This window comes from Cervus elaphus, chromosome 5, assembly GCF_910594005.1.
Source record: "Cervus elaphus chromosome 5, mCerEla1.1, whole genome shotgun sequence".
NCBI classification, from domain to species: domain Eukaryota; kingdom Metazoa; phylum Chordata; class Mammalia; order Artiodactyla; family Cervidae; genus Cervus; species Cervus elaphus.
In genome coordinates, this window is record NC_057819.1 from 47,821,083 (window position 1) to 47,833,843 (window position 12,761).

General features: G+C 33.9%; 1 long non-coding RNA gene and 1 other non-coding gene across 3 annotated transcripts in view; one reads left to right on the forward strand and one right to left on the reverse strand.

The window, feature by feature from the left end:
• Positions 1-12,761, forward strand: part of LOC122693317 — a 48,455-nt gene that overhangs the window by 2,401 nt on the left and 33,293 nt on the right. The gene's annotated exons all lie outside the window — the stretch shown is intronic.
• On the reverse strand, positions 6,550-6,621 carry TRNAY-AUA. Its single transcript has one exon. It is a non-coding gene; the product is annotated as a tRNA-Tyr (tRNA).

The window sequence follows — 12,761 nt, forward strand, 5'->3', positions numbered from 1 at the left end:
TGAAATGTGAAACAGCATACAAAGAATAATATTAAACAAAATGATTTGATAGTTTAGCATTCTGCTCATTGGTATTCAAGTAATTAATTATATAATTTTATTTAAATTAATGTATAAGTATAGTATACTTAACAGCTAGGAACTGTCAACAGATTATAGGTAAACAATGATTTACTGAGTAATCAAGATGACTTTTTCCATATTTCAGTTTATAATACAGATATTTTATAAGTAAAGAGCACAATAAAATATATGTGAAATATTGAAATTATTACAAGAATAACCATAGGTTTTACTCCATGAAATTTGAAAATTCTACTCATGAGTTGACAATAGATGATGCTTCTAAATCTCAACTTGAAATTATACAATATTTGGAAATTTTTGTCCATGTGGAAATAGGGAGTAAATTAGTTAGGTCAGAATATTCTAACTCTAATAGAACAGTATTGTGAGGTCAAATGTATTCCTCAGTGAAAGTAGTTGATTGAAATATTTAGCCTCTATGCATTCAGAATATATTAGGGAAACTAAACCTGTGGCTAAGGATTCTTAAGTATGTATAGGATACATAATGAAGTAGTGAGTACAAGTATTATTGTTTACTTATCCATCAATGCCACTTAACAAGAAGGAGCCCATGAGGCTTAAATTGTGCTACATTCATATCTGTCAATTTCAGAGGCTACTTAATCAGATTAGCAACTGAGGGAGTCTAAAAGAGATGAAAAATGTACCAAGAGCCCAACCTGACTAGACTGTTTTATAATATCATCCATTTTCACTGCTAACTCACACAATAGATATGGTGAATTCACTTATTCAAGGTTGTTACTAAAAATGTTGCCTTTTATACAATCTCTGTATCACAACTTAATTTTGTCTCATTTTAATCTTTTTTTTAATGTGGCAGAACTGTGTAGCTTTAAAAATTTTGTTAGGTAGTTCTGTATAAGAGTTTTTGGAACCACCTCCAAGTAATTAAATATAGTAAGAGACAGACATGTGTTGGAAATTATTTAAAAGAAAGATCATTTGGTCACTAAATTATATTTGGATCCACATATTATGATCTAATGAAGGCACTAATACTAAGTTTGAATCTGCTAAGTTATCATGTTTAAAGAACAGGACTTTTCAAATTATACATTCAAAGAAAAAATGTGTTTTTTGGGGGGAGAGTTGGGGGGGAAACTAAAATTGTAGGTGTGTAAATACTATTTTCATAAATAAAAATATTGTCCACACAGTAACATTGCTGACATATCATGTAACTAATGTCATTGTTATAATCTTTTGAATTATCATATTTTGTCCTAAATTTTATTTTTTAATTTAAAAACAATATTACTGGTTTAAAGTCAATTATGCTTTTTATAATCTTTTCTTTTTGGCAACTTCTTAGAAACAAGTGTGAGTTTATTACCCCATTTTTACTTACTAAACATTGCTACAAATACTCCTTATATAATTCTTTTAAACATAATATACTTATGTAAGCAACACTACTTTACTCAACAAGGGAACAACACACATGACTTTAATTTTGTTCACAGAGGGAAGCTATGTTCTGATTTTCAGGGGAGTTTGTAATTTCCTCGGTTCTGTATCGTCGCAACAAAAATTTGAAGCAACAGATGCACCATTGTTACAGCTCCTGATCCAAAAGACTTTAAGAGAAGAGAAGCCCCCGGCCCAATTTTGGCTCCTCTTTTTATATGTTTTTTCCTCCTCCCCCAGGGCCTGTCCTAGGTAAATTGGGCTAGCTAGGAGGGCTGTTTGTTTTACCCTGGGTCTTCACTCTGATTCTGGACCTTCCTTTGTTCTATTTTTGTGGGCTTTTCCCTTCTTTGTCTTTTAGCCATGGCCATTCTGGACTCTTTTTTTTTCTTATTCTAACTACCAAACATGACTATCCTAACTGCCTAAAACAAAAGTTGTTCTAATTATATTATATTTTAAAAATCTCTGCCTAATCTCACAATCAGATGGAAATCATTATCTAGGTTGTCAGGAGTAAACAACAGCAAATATCTCTCTGTTGGGATGCAATCAAATGTGAAAAAACATTTCACAATTCGGATGTCAAATAACAGTTTTAAATTTGGTGGTAATATAGTCTTCAAACCTCTGTAATTATCTGGATATTGTTTGAGTGAACTTGACAAATAAGAAAAATTTTTGCAAAAACCAAGGAAAGACATGGAAAGAAAAAAAAAAAAAAAAAGACTTGGCCAAATTATCATTTGAAATGAGAACAGTCATCTGTCAATTAAATATAACCAACTAAAAAGAAATCTTTGTTTAAATAAAAAGGTTAAACCTAAGAATGAACCTTGAAGGATTGTGAATGTCTAGAATGGTTGATTGTTTGGTCTGTTGGAAAAATAAACAGAGGATAGAAATCCATCTACTTCTAATATATAGGGCATCTTAGTCAGAGGACAGATAATTTAATAGCCAAATTCTAAAATGCTTTTTGGACACTTCTAAAGTGTCCTTTTTGTTCTATGATTCAAGTTACAGTATTTAAAAGTGCATTAATCTACAGGATAATTTTTGTATTTACCACCATTGCAAATCCAGATGAATAAAATTGTTTTTCTGAACAGAATCAATTTCAACAAAGGACAGGCAACTTACTACATAGATGAATACTACTAAAACTGTCAATCAAGTAAAATTTGCAGCCACAATTCCTATGCTGTTAGGAATAGACAGAAACATGAAATAAAATATGTTGGATTTTCCTGATTAAGCAGAAACAATGAATAAAAATGCTGCACTTTCTTTACTCTTCTGAATTTTTTTCAAAACTCTGTAGAAGTCATGGAAGTTGCTACAAAATATTTTAAAGTCTCTGCAAATTTTATTCTGCAATTTTAATACTAAAATAGGACAGTGTTTTTTAAAAGAAATGATTTGACATATATTTTACCTGAAGCAAATGTTAAGATCATGTATTTTTATTTGGTAATAATAGGAAGTATTTACAATCTGAATTACCTTTTTAAATACTGGCTATCTATAACTATTACCATATCTACCATATCTATACCATATTTAACTATTACTATTATCTATAACTATTACCATATTTTTATTTTATATCTTATAATGCAGTCAAGTATTCTTCATATTTTATTGGGTTTGGCAATATTCTTTATCATTTTGATTAAAAATACAATATCCTGGATATAATATCTGGAACAACAATGGTGATGCTCTTGTGAGGTATTGAAAACAATCTTAATAAAAAAGGTATAAGGTATTCAGCATTCCTAAAGAAATATTTATCTTTAGTACTTGATCTGAGTAATAATCCCCCACTATATGGAAGAATTGTTTATGATGAGAATATAAGAAGGAATTCAAAATAATCCTACATGTTAAAATTCTAGCAAGAGCCTCTTAGGGGTGGAGAATCTCAGAATTATAGCTACAAAATTACCATGAATTTCCAGTTGTAGTTGCTATATTTAAAGGTAAAAATATATCTGTCAGGGTTTGTTAGATTGCCATAACAAAGTACCACACACTGAGTGGCTTAAACAACAGAAATTTGTTTTCAGCCAGTTCTGGAGACTAAAATCAAAGGTCTAGGTGCAAGTTATGGTCTCTTCTGAGCCCTCTCTTCTTGACTTGTTGTCCTCTGATGGCATCTCTTATGTGTGAGGGTACCCCTGGAATCTCTATCTCAATGATCTCATTTCTTCTTATAAAGACACAGGTCAGACTGTAATAGGGCCAGCCTGATGACCTCATTTAGCTTAATCACCTCTTTAAAGCCCCTGTATCTAAATACAATCACTTTCTGAGGTAATGGAGGTTAGGGCTTCAATATATGAATTTTGGGGGACACGATTCAGTGCATAACAGCATCATGTTCTTTCTATTAAGGAAATGCAAATTGCTTTAATTGTTTTCTTAGATATACTTTGCAACTTGAGAGAACAGGAAAAATAGGACAGTCAGGGAATATTTGCAGGTATCCTCAGAGAGTACTTACATTACTGTAAATTTTGTTTTAAAAGAACTGATCACATCCTAAGGCTTTGAGAAGCTTGGAACTAGTAGATGTCAGTCGTTAAGAAAAAATCTGTAACACCTGAATTCTTCTCCATGAAATAGGAAACCAAAGGAAGAGTGCTAAGATGCCAGTGATCTTACTGGAAGGTAGATGGGCAAATTTGCCAGAGTGCTGTAAGACAGGAAGAGGAAAGAAAGCCAGGTTTGACTCCATGATTCTTCTCCAAGGTATCTTTAAATGGGCTTAGATTTAGATCTAACTGCTTCACTTCCATAAGGTTTCTGCAGAAATTCATGGATCAAGTCTGAGTCTTCAGAGTGGGGGCACTGACTCCAAGACCCTAACTACCAGAGAACTAACCCTAGGGAGTATCAAACAGTGAGAACTCACACAAAGGAAACCACTTGAATACAAGACCCAGCATCACCCAACCACCAGTAGTACCCTGTGCAGGATGCCTCATCTAAACAACAAAAGTACAAACCCAATCACCAGCAGACAAGATTACCATCTCACTCAGCCTTGCCCATCAGAAGACAAACAAACAAACAAACAAACAAAAACAGCACAAATCTCACCCTATAAGCTTACACAAACCACTGGACCAACCTTAGGAGGGCAGAAATTAAAAGGAAGAAAGAATTCAACCTTGAAGCCTGGGAAAAGTAGACCTCAAACACAATAAATTAAAAAAAAAGAAAAGGCAGATAAATACTACACAAATGAAGGAACAAACCAGAAACAGAGAGGTCCAAATAAATGAAGAGGAATTAGGCAAACTACCTGACAAAGAATTCAGAATAATTGTTAGGTAGTTAGAATAGGGAAAAGGAGTCCAGAATGGCGGTGGCTAAAAGACCTGGAAGGGAAAAGCCCGCGAAAATAGAACAAAGGAAGGTCCGAGGACCAGAGTGAGAACCTCAGGTAAAACAAACAGCACCCCTGGCTGGCCCAATTTACATAGGACAGGCCCAGGGAGAGAAAAACATATAAAAAGAGGAGCCAAAACTAGCTCGCTCTCTCTCTCCCATGCACTGGGGTGCACTTCACGTCTTTGGGTCGACATGCCCTCACACCTCGAAGATGGATTTTCCTGCTACCTTCTAAATAAAATAGAGCTGTAACACTGAGCTGTAACACTGATTTATCTAAGAGCTATAACACTGTCCGTTCAAGACCTGAGAGCTATAACACGGTCTGTCCAAGACCCGAGAGCTGAAACACGCGGAGGGGGCTTTAATGTCCGTCACTCCAAATCTTTGCTGTGACGAGACAAAAACCGAGGAGCATACACTCACCTGACCATAATGATAGTAAACATGATCACAATCTTGAAAACAGAGAGAATGCAAGAATCAATTAATAAGGACCTAGAAGAATTAGAGACTAAACATACATAGACAAGCAATACAATTACTGAAATTAAAAATACTCTAGAAGGAATCAATAGCAGAATATCTGTAGCAGAAGAACAAATCAGCAAGCTGGAAGATAAAATGGTAGAAATAACTTCCAAAGAGCTGGATAAAGTAAAAAGAATGAAAAAAACTGAGGACAGTCTCAGAGACCTCTTGGACAATATCAAACACACCAACATTCAAATTATAGGGGTCCCAGAAGAAGAAGAGAAAAAGAAAGGGTATGAGAAAATTTTTGAAGAGATTATAGTTGAAAATTTCCCCAACATGGAAAAGGAAATAGTCAATCAAGTTCAAGAGGCACACAGAGTCCCATACAGGATAAACACAAGGAGGAACATGCCAAGACACATACTAACCAAATGAACAAAGACTAAACACAAAGAATGTTAAAAGCAACAAGGAAGAATCAACAAGTTATATACAAGGGAAACCCCATATGCATAACAGCTGATCTTTCAGCAGAAACTCTGCAGGCCAGAAAAGAATGGCAGGATATATTTAAAGTATTGAATTGGAAAAATCTACAACCAAGATTACTGTCCCTGGCAAGGATCTCATTCAAAATGAATGGAGAAATAAAAAGCTTTTCAGACAAGCAAAAGTTAAGAGAATTCAGTGCCACCAATCCAGCTTTATAACAAATGTTAAAGGGACTTATATAGTCAAGAAATACAAGAGAAGGAAAAAGACCTACAAAATCAACCCCAATCAATTAAGAAAATGCCAATAGAAACACATATATCAATAATTATTTTAAATGTAAATGGATTAAATGCTCCAACCAAAAGACACAGACCAGCTGAATGGATACAAAAACAAGACCCATGTATATGCTGTCTATAAGAAACCCACTTCAGACCTAAAGACACATATAGACTGAAAGTGAGAGGATGGAAAAATATATTCCATGCAAATGTGAAGCAAAAGAAAGCTGGAGTAGCAATCTTAATATCAGACAAAAATGAAGAAAGTGAAGTCGCTCAGTCGTGTCTGACTCTTTTGCAACCCCATGGACTGTAGCCTACCAGACTCCTCTGTCCATGGGATTTTCCAGGCAAGAATACTGGAGTGGGTTGCCATTGCCTTCTCCAGGGGATCTTCCCAACCCAGGGGTTGAACCTGGGTCTCCTGCATTATAGGCAGATGCTTTACCATCTGAGCCACCAGGGAAGTCCATATCAGACAAAATAGACCTTAAAATAAAGAACATTACAAGATATAGGGAAGGACACTACATGATGATCAAGGGATCAATCCAAAAGGAAGACATAACAATTGTAAATATCTATGTACCAAACAAAGGAGTACCTCAATATGTAAGACAAACACTAACAGACATAAAAGGAAAATTGACAGTAACACAATAATAGTAGGAGACTTTAACACCCTACTCACACCAATGGGCAGATCATCAAAACTGAAAATTAATAAGGAAGCACAAGTCTTAAATGATACTTTAGATGAGATGGATCACACTGATATCTTCAGGACATTTCATCCAAACACAGAAGAATACACATTCTTCTCAAGTGCACATGGAACATTCTCCAGGATAGACCACATCTTGGGTCACAAATCAAACCTCAGTAAATTTAAGAAAGTTAAAATCATATCAAGCATCTTCTCTGACCACAACACTATGAGACTTGATGTCAATTACAAGAAAAAAAAAAACTGTAAGAAACAAACACATGGAGATTAAACAACATATTTCTAAATAACCAATAGGTTACTGAAGAAATCAAAAGGGAAATAAAAAATTTCTAGAGACAAATGACAATGAAAACACGACAACTCAAAACTTATGAGATGCAGCAAAAGCAGTTCTAAGAGGAAAGTTTATAGCAATACAATCCTACCTTAAGAAACAAGAAAAACATTGAATAGACAACCTAACTTTACACCTAAAATAATTGGAAAAAGAGGAAGGAAAAAAATCCCCAAAGTTACTAGAAGGAAAGAAATCATAAAGACCCAAGCAAAAATAAATGAAAAAGAAATGAAATAAACAATAGTAAAGATTAATAAATCTAAACACTTGTTCTTTGAGAAGACACACAAAATTGACAAGCCTTTAACCAGACTCATCAAGAAAAAAAGAAGAATCAAATCAACAAAATTAGAAATGAAAAAGGAGAAGTTACCACAGACAATGCAGAAATATGAAGGATTATAAGAGACTATTATGAACAACTATATGGCAATAAAATGGATAACCTGGAAGAAATTGACAAATTCTTTGAAAACTTCAATCTTCCAAGACTGAACTAGGAAGAAATAGAAATTAAGAACAACCCAATTACAAGCACTCAAATTGAAGTGATGATCAAAAATCTCCCAAAAAACAAAAGCCCAGACCAGATAGCTTCACAGGAAAAAATTCTATCAAACATTTAAAGAAGAGCTAATGCCTATCCTTCTAAAATTCTTTCAAAAAATTTCAGAGGAAGGAACACTTCCTAACTCATTCTATGAGGCTACCATCACCCTGATACCAAAACCAAAGACAACACAAAAAAAGAAAACTACAGGCCAATATCACTGATGAATATAGATGCAAAAATGCTCAACAGAGTTTCAGCAAACAGAATTCAGCAACACATCAAGAAGCTCATACACCATGATCAAGTTGGGTTTCTTCCAGGGATGCAAGGATTCTTCAACATATGAAAATCAATGAATGTGATACACCATATTAACAAATTGAAAGATAGAAACTACATGATAATCTCAGTAGATGCAGAAAAAGCTTTTAAAAAAATTCAGCATCCATTTAGGACTAAAACTCTTCAAAAATGGGCATAGAAAGAACCTACCTCAATATAGTAAAGGCCATATATGATAAGCCTACAGCAAACATTATTCTCAGTGGTGAAAAACTGAAAGCATTCCCCCTAAAATCAGGAACAAGACAAGGGTGTCCACTTTCACCACTATTTTTCAACATATTTCTGGAAGTACTTATTAGCTACAGCAATCAGAGAAGAAAAAGAAATAACAGGAATCCAGATCAGAAAAGAAGTAAAGCTCTCACTTTTTGCAGACGACATGATACTGTACATAGAAAACCCTAAAGATAGTATCAGAAAATTACTACAGCTAATCAGTGAATTTAGAAAAGTTTCAGGATACAAAATCAATACACAGAAATCACTTGCATTTCTATATACTAACAATGAAAAATCAGAAATAGAAATTAAGGAATCAATCCCATTCACCATTGCAACAGAAAGAACTAAATATCTAAGAATAAACTTACATAAGAAGACAAAAGAACTGTACACAGAAAATTATAAGACACTAATGTAAGAAATCAAACATGACATAAACAGATGGAGAAATATTCCATGTTCCTGGACAGCAAGAATCAATATTATGAGAATGGCTATACTACCTAACACAATCTACAGATTCATTGTGATCCCTATCAAATTAACAATGGAATTTTTCACAGAACTAGAACAAAAAATTTCACAATTCATATGGAAATGCAAAAGACTCCGAATAGCCAAAGCAGTCCTGAGAAAGAAGAATGGAGTTGGAGGAATCAACCTTCCTGACTTCAGATTATACTACAAAGCTACAGTCATTAATACAGTATGGTACTGGCCCCCAAACAGAAATATAGACCAATAGAACAAGATAGAAATCCCAGAAATAAACCCATGCAAATATGGGTAACTTATTTTTTACAAAGAAGGCAAGAATATACAATAGGGCAAAGACAGCCTCTTCAATAAATGGTGCTGGGAAAACTGGACAGCTACATGTAAAAGAATGAAATTAGAATACTTTGTAACAGCATACACAAAGATAAACTCAAAATGGATTAAAGACCTAAATGTAAGACCAGAAACTATAAAACTCTTAGAGGAAAACATAGGCAGAACACTCGAGTACATAAATCAAAGCAAGATCCTTTATGACCCACCTTCTAGAGTAATGGAAATAAAAACAAAAGTAAACAAATGAGACCTGATTAAACTTAAAAGCTTTTACACAGCATAGGATAGTATAAGCAAGGTGAAAATACAACCCTAAGAACGGTAGAGAATAATAGCAAATGAAACAACTGACAAAGGATTAATTTCCAAAATATACAAGCAGCTCATACAACTCAATGCCAGAAAAACCAACCACCCAATCAAAAAATGGAAAAAGAACTAAACAGAAATTTCTCCAAAGAAGACATACAGATGGCTAACAAACACATGAAAAGATGCTCAACATCATTAATTATTAGAGAAATGCAAAGCAAAACTACAATGAGATATCACCTCACATCAGTCAGAATGGCCATCATCAAAAAGTCTCCTAACAGTAAATGCTGAAAAGGGTGTGGAGAAAAGGATATGTTCTTGCACTCTTCGTGGGCATGTAAATTGATACAGCCACTATGGAAGACAGTATGGAGATTCCTTTAAAAGCTAGGAATAAGTCTACCATATGTCCCAGTAATCCCACTCCCAGACATATACCCTGAGGAAATCAAAATTGAAAAAGACACATGTACCCCAATGTTCATTGCAGCAGTATTTACAATAGCTAGAACATGGAAGCAAGCTAGATGTCCACTGACAGATGAATGGATAAAGAAGTTGTGGTATATATACACAATGGAATATTACTCAGCCATAAAAAGGAATGCGTTTGAGTCCGTCCTGATGAGATGCATGAACCTAGAACCTATTATACAGAGTGAATTGAGTCAGAAAGAGAAAGATAAGCATCGTATTCTAATACATAAATATGGAATCTAGAAAAATGGTACTGAAGAATTTATTTACAGTGCAGCAATGGAAAAACAGACATAGAGAATAGACTTACGGATGTGGGGAGAGGTGAGGAGAGGGTGAGATGTATGGAGAGTAACATGTGGAAAGAGTAACATGAAATCTTACATAACCATATGTAAAATAGATAGCCAACGAGAATTTGCTGTATGGCTCAGGAAACTCAAACAGGGGCTCTGTATCAACCTAGAGGGGTAGAATGGGGAGGGGATGGGAGGGAGGTTCAAAAGGGAGGGGATATATGTATATCTATGGCTGATTCATGTTGAGTTTTGACAGAAAACAAAATTCTGTAAAGCAATTATCCTTCAATAAAAAATAAATTTTAAAAATCTGATCTCTTACTTAAATATATTATTGTAATAGAAGACAGAGTAAAAAGAACATCAGAAATAAGCTGGTAAAGGTTTGTGAAAAGAGATGATAGCAGAAAAACTCCCTACTCGTTCCAAAAAATTAAGTCTGGAATTTTCCTCTAAACATCAAACTTTAGAGATATTTGTATCTCCATGCAATATATACAGTCTATAAATAGTTATTTTAATTGTGATTAAAAAAAGCAAAATACATAGTTCTAGTTCTGAAAATTAGCAAAATAGTACAAGTATTGGTACAGAAGACCCACTTAAACCATTGTATCTTTCATAGTGTGTTCCATAGTATTTCTAATTTCACTGCAATAGACAAGATCTTTTAAAAATTTTTATTTTATTGAAGTATAGCTGATTTACAATGTTGTGTTAATTTGAGATTGACAGAAAAATGATTTGATTATACATACAATATATTGTTTCCTATTATTATCCATTATGGTTTATTAAAGATACTGAATGTAGTTCCCTGTGTTATATAGTAGGATCTTATTTGGGGTGTCCTTGTTAGCTCGGAATCTTGTTGTTTATCTTTTCTATATATCATAGTTTGCATCTGTTAATCTCAAACTCCCAATTCATCACTCCCCCAACTTTCCTCCTCCTTTGCAAGACAAGTCTATTTTCAATGTATGTGTGTCTGTTTCTGTTTTGTAGATATATTAATTTATTTCATATTTTAGATTCCTCATGTAAGTGATATGATATTTGTCTTTCTCTTTCTAACTTACTTCAGTTAGTCTGATAATCTTTAGGTCCATCCATGTTGCTGCACATGGCACTATTTCATTCTTTTTTATGGCTGAATAATATTCATTGTGTTTGTGTATATGGGGTGTGTGTGTGTGTGTGTGTATCTTTATCCATTCATCTGTTGTTTCCATGTCTTGCTAATTTTGAATAGTGCTGCTATAAACCTAGGGGTGTATGTATCATTTTGAATTATGACTTTTGTCTAGATATGTGCACAAGAGTGGGATTGTTGGATCATAAGACAAATCTGTTTTTAGTTTAAGAAAACTCCATACTGTTTTCCATAGTTGTTGTACCAATTTACATGCTCACCAACAATGCAGGAGTGTCCCCTTTTCTCTACACTCCTCCAAGCATTTGTTATCTGTAGACTTAAAAAAAACATTATTGGAGTATAGTTGATTTACAATGTTTTGTTAGTTTCAAGTGTGCAGCAAAGTGAATCAATTATACATGTACATATATCCACTTTTTAAAAAATTATTTTCTCTTGTAGGGTGTTACAGAATATTTACAGAATATTTAGCATAGTTCTGTGTTCTATACAGCAGGCTGTTATCTATTTTATATATATATATATATATGTTATATATATATACACACATATAGTAGTGTGTATATCTCAGTACCAATCTCCAAATTTATCCCCAGTAACCATAAGTTTTCTTTCTACATCTGTGACACTACTTTTGTAAAGAAATTCACTTGTACCCTTTTTTCCCCTTAGATTCCATATATAAATATATTTGTCTTTCTGTGTGTGACTTATGTCACCCATTATGACAATCTTTAGATACATCCAATTTGTAGACCTTTTAATGATGGCCATTCTAACCAGTGTAAGGTGGTGAAGTGAAGTGAAGTCGCTCAGTCATGTCCGACTCTTTGCGACCCCATGGACTGTAGCCTACTAGGCTCCTGGGTCCATGGGATTTTCCGGGCAAGAGGACTGGAGAGGGTTGCCATTTCCTTCTCCAAGGTGGTACCTCACTGTAATTTTGATTTGCCTTTCTCTAATAATTAGTGATGTTGAACATCTTTTCATGTGCCTATTGACCATTTGTATGTCTTCTTTGGAGAAATGTCTATTTGGATCTTCTGCCCATTTTTTGATTAGGTTTTTTGCTATTGTATGAACTGTTTATATATTTTGGAAATTTGCCCTTATTGGTTGCATCATTTGAAAATATTTTCTCTCAGTCTGTAGGTTGTCCTTTCATTTTGTTAATGGTTTTCTTTACTGTGTAAAAGTTTAATAAGTTTAAGTATGTCTCATTTGTTTATTTTTGCTTTTATTTCTATTGCCTTGGAAGACTGACCTAAGAAAACTTTCATACAATTTATGTCAGATAATGTTTTGCCTATGCTCAATGAGAATAACCTTTTGAGAGCC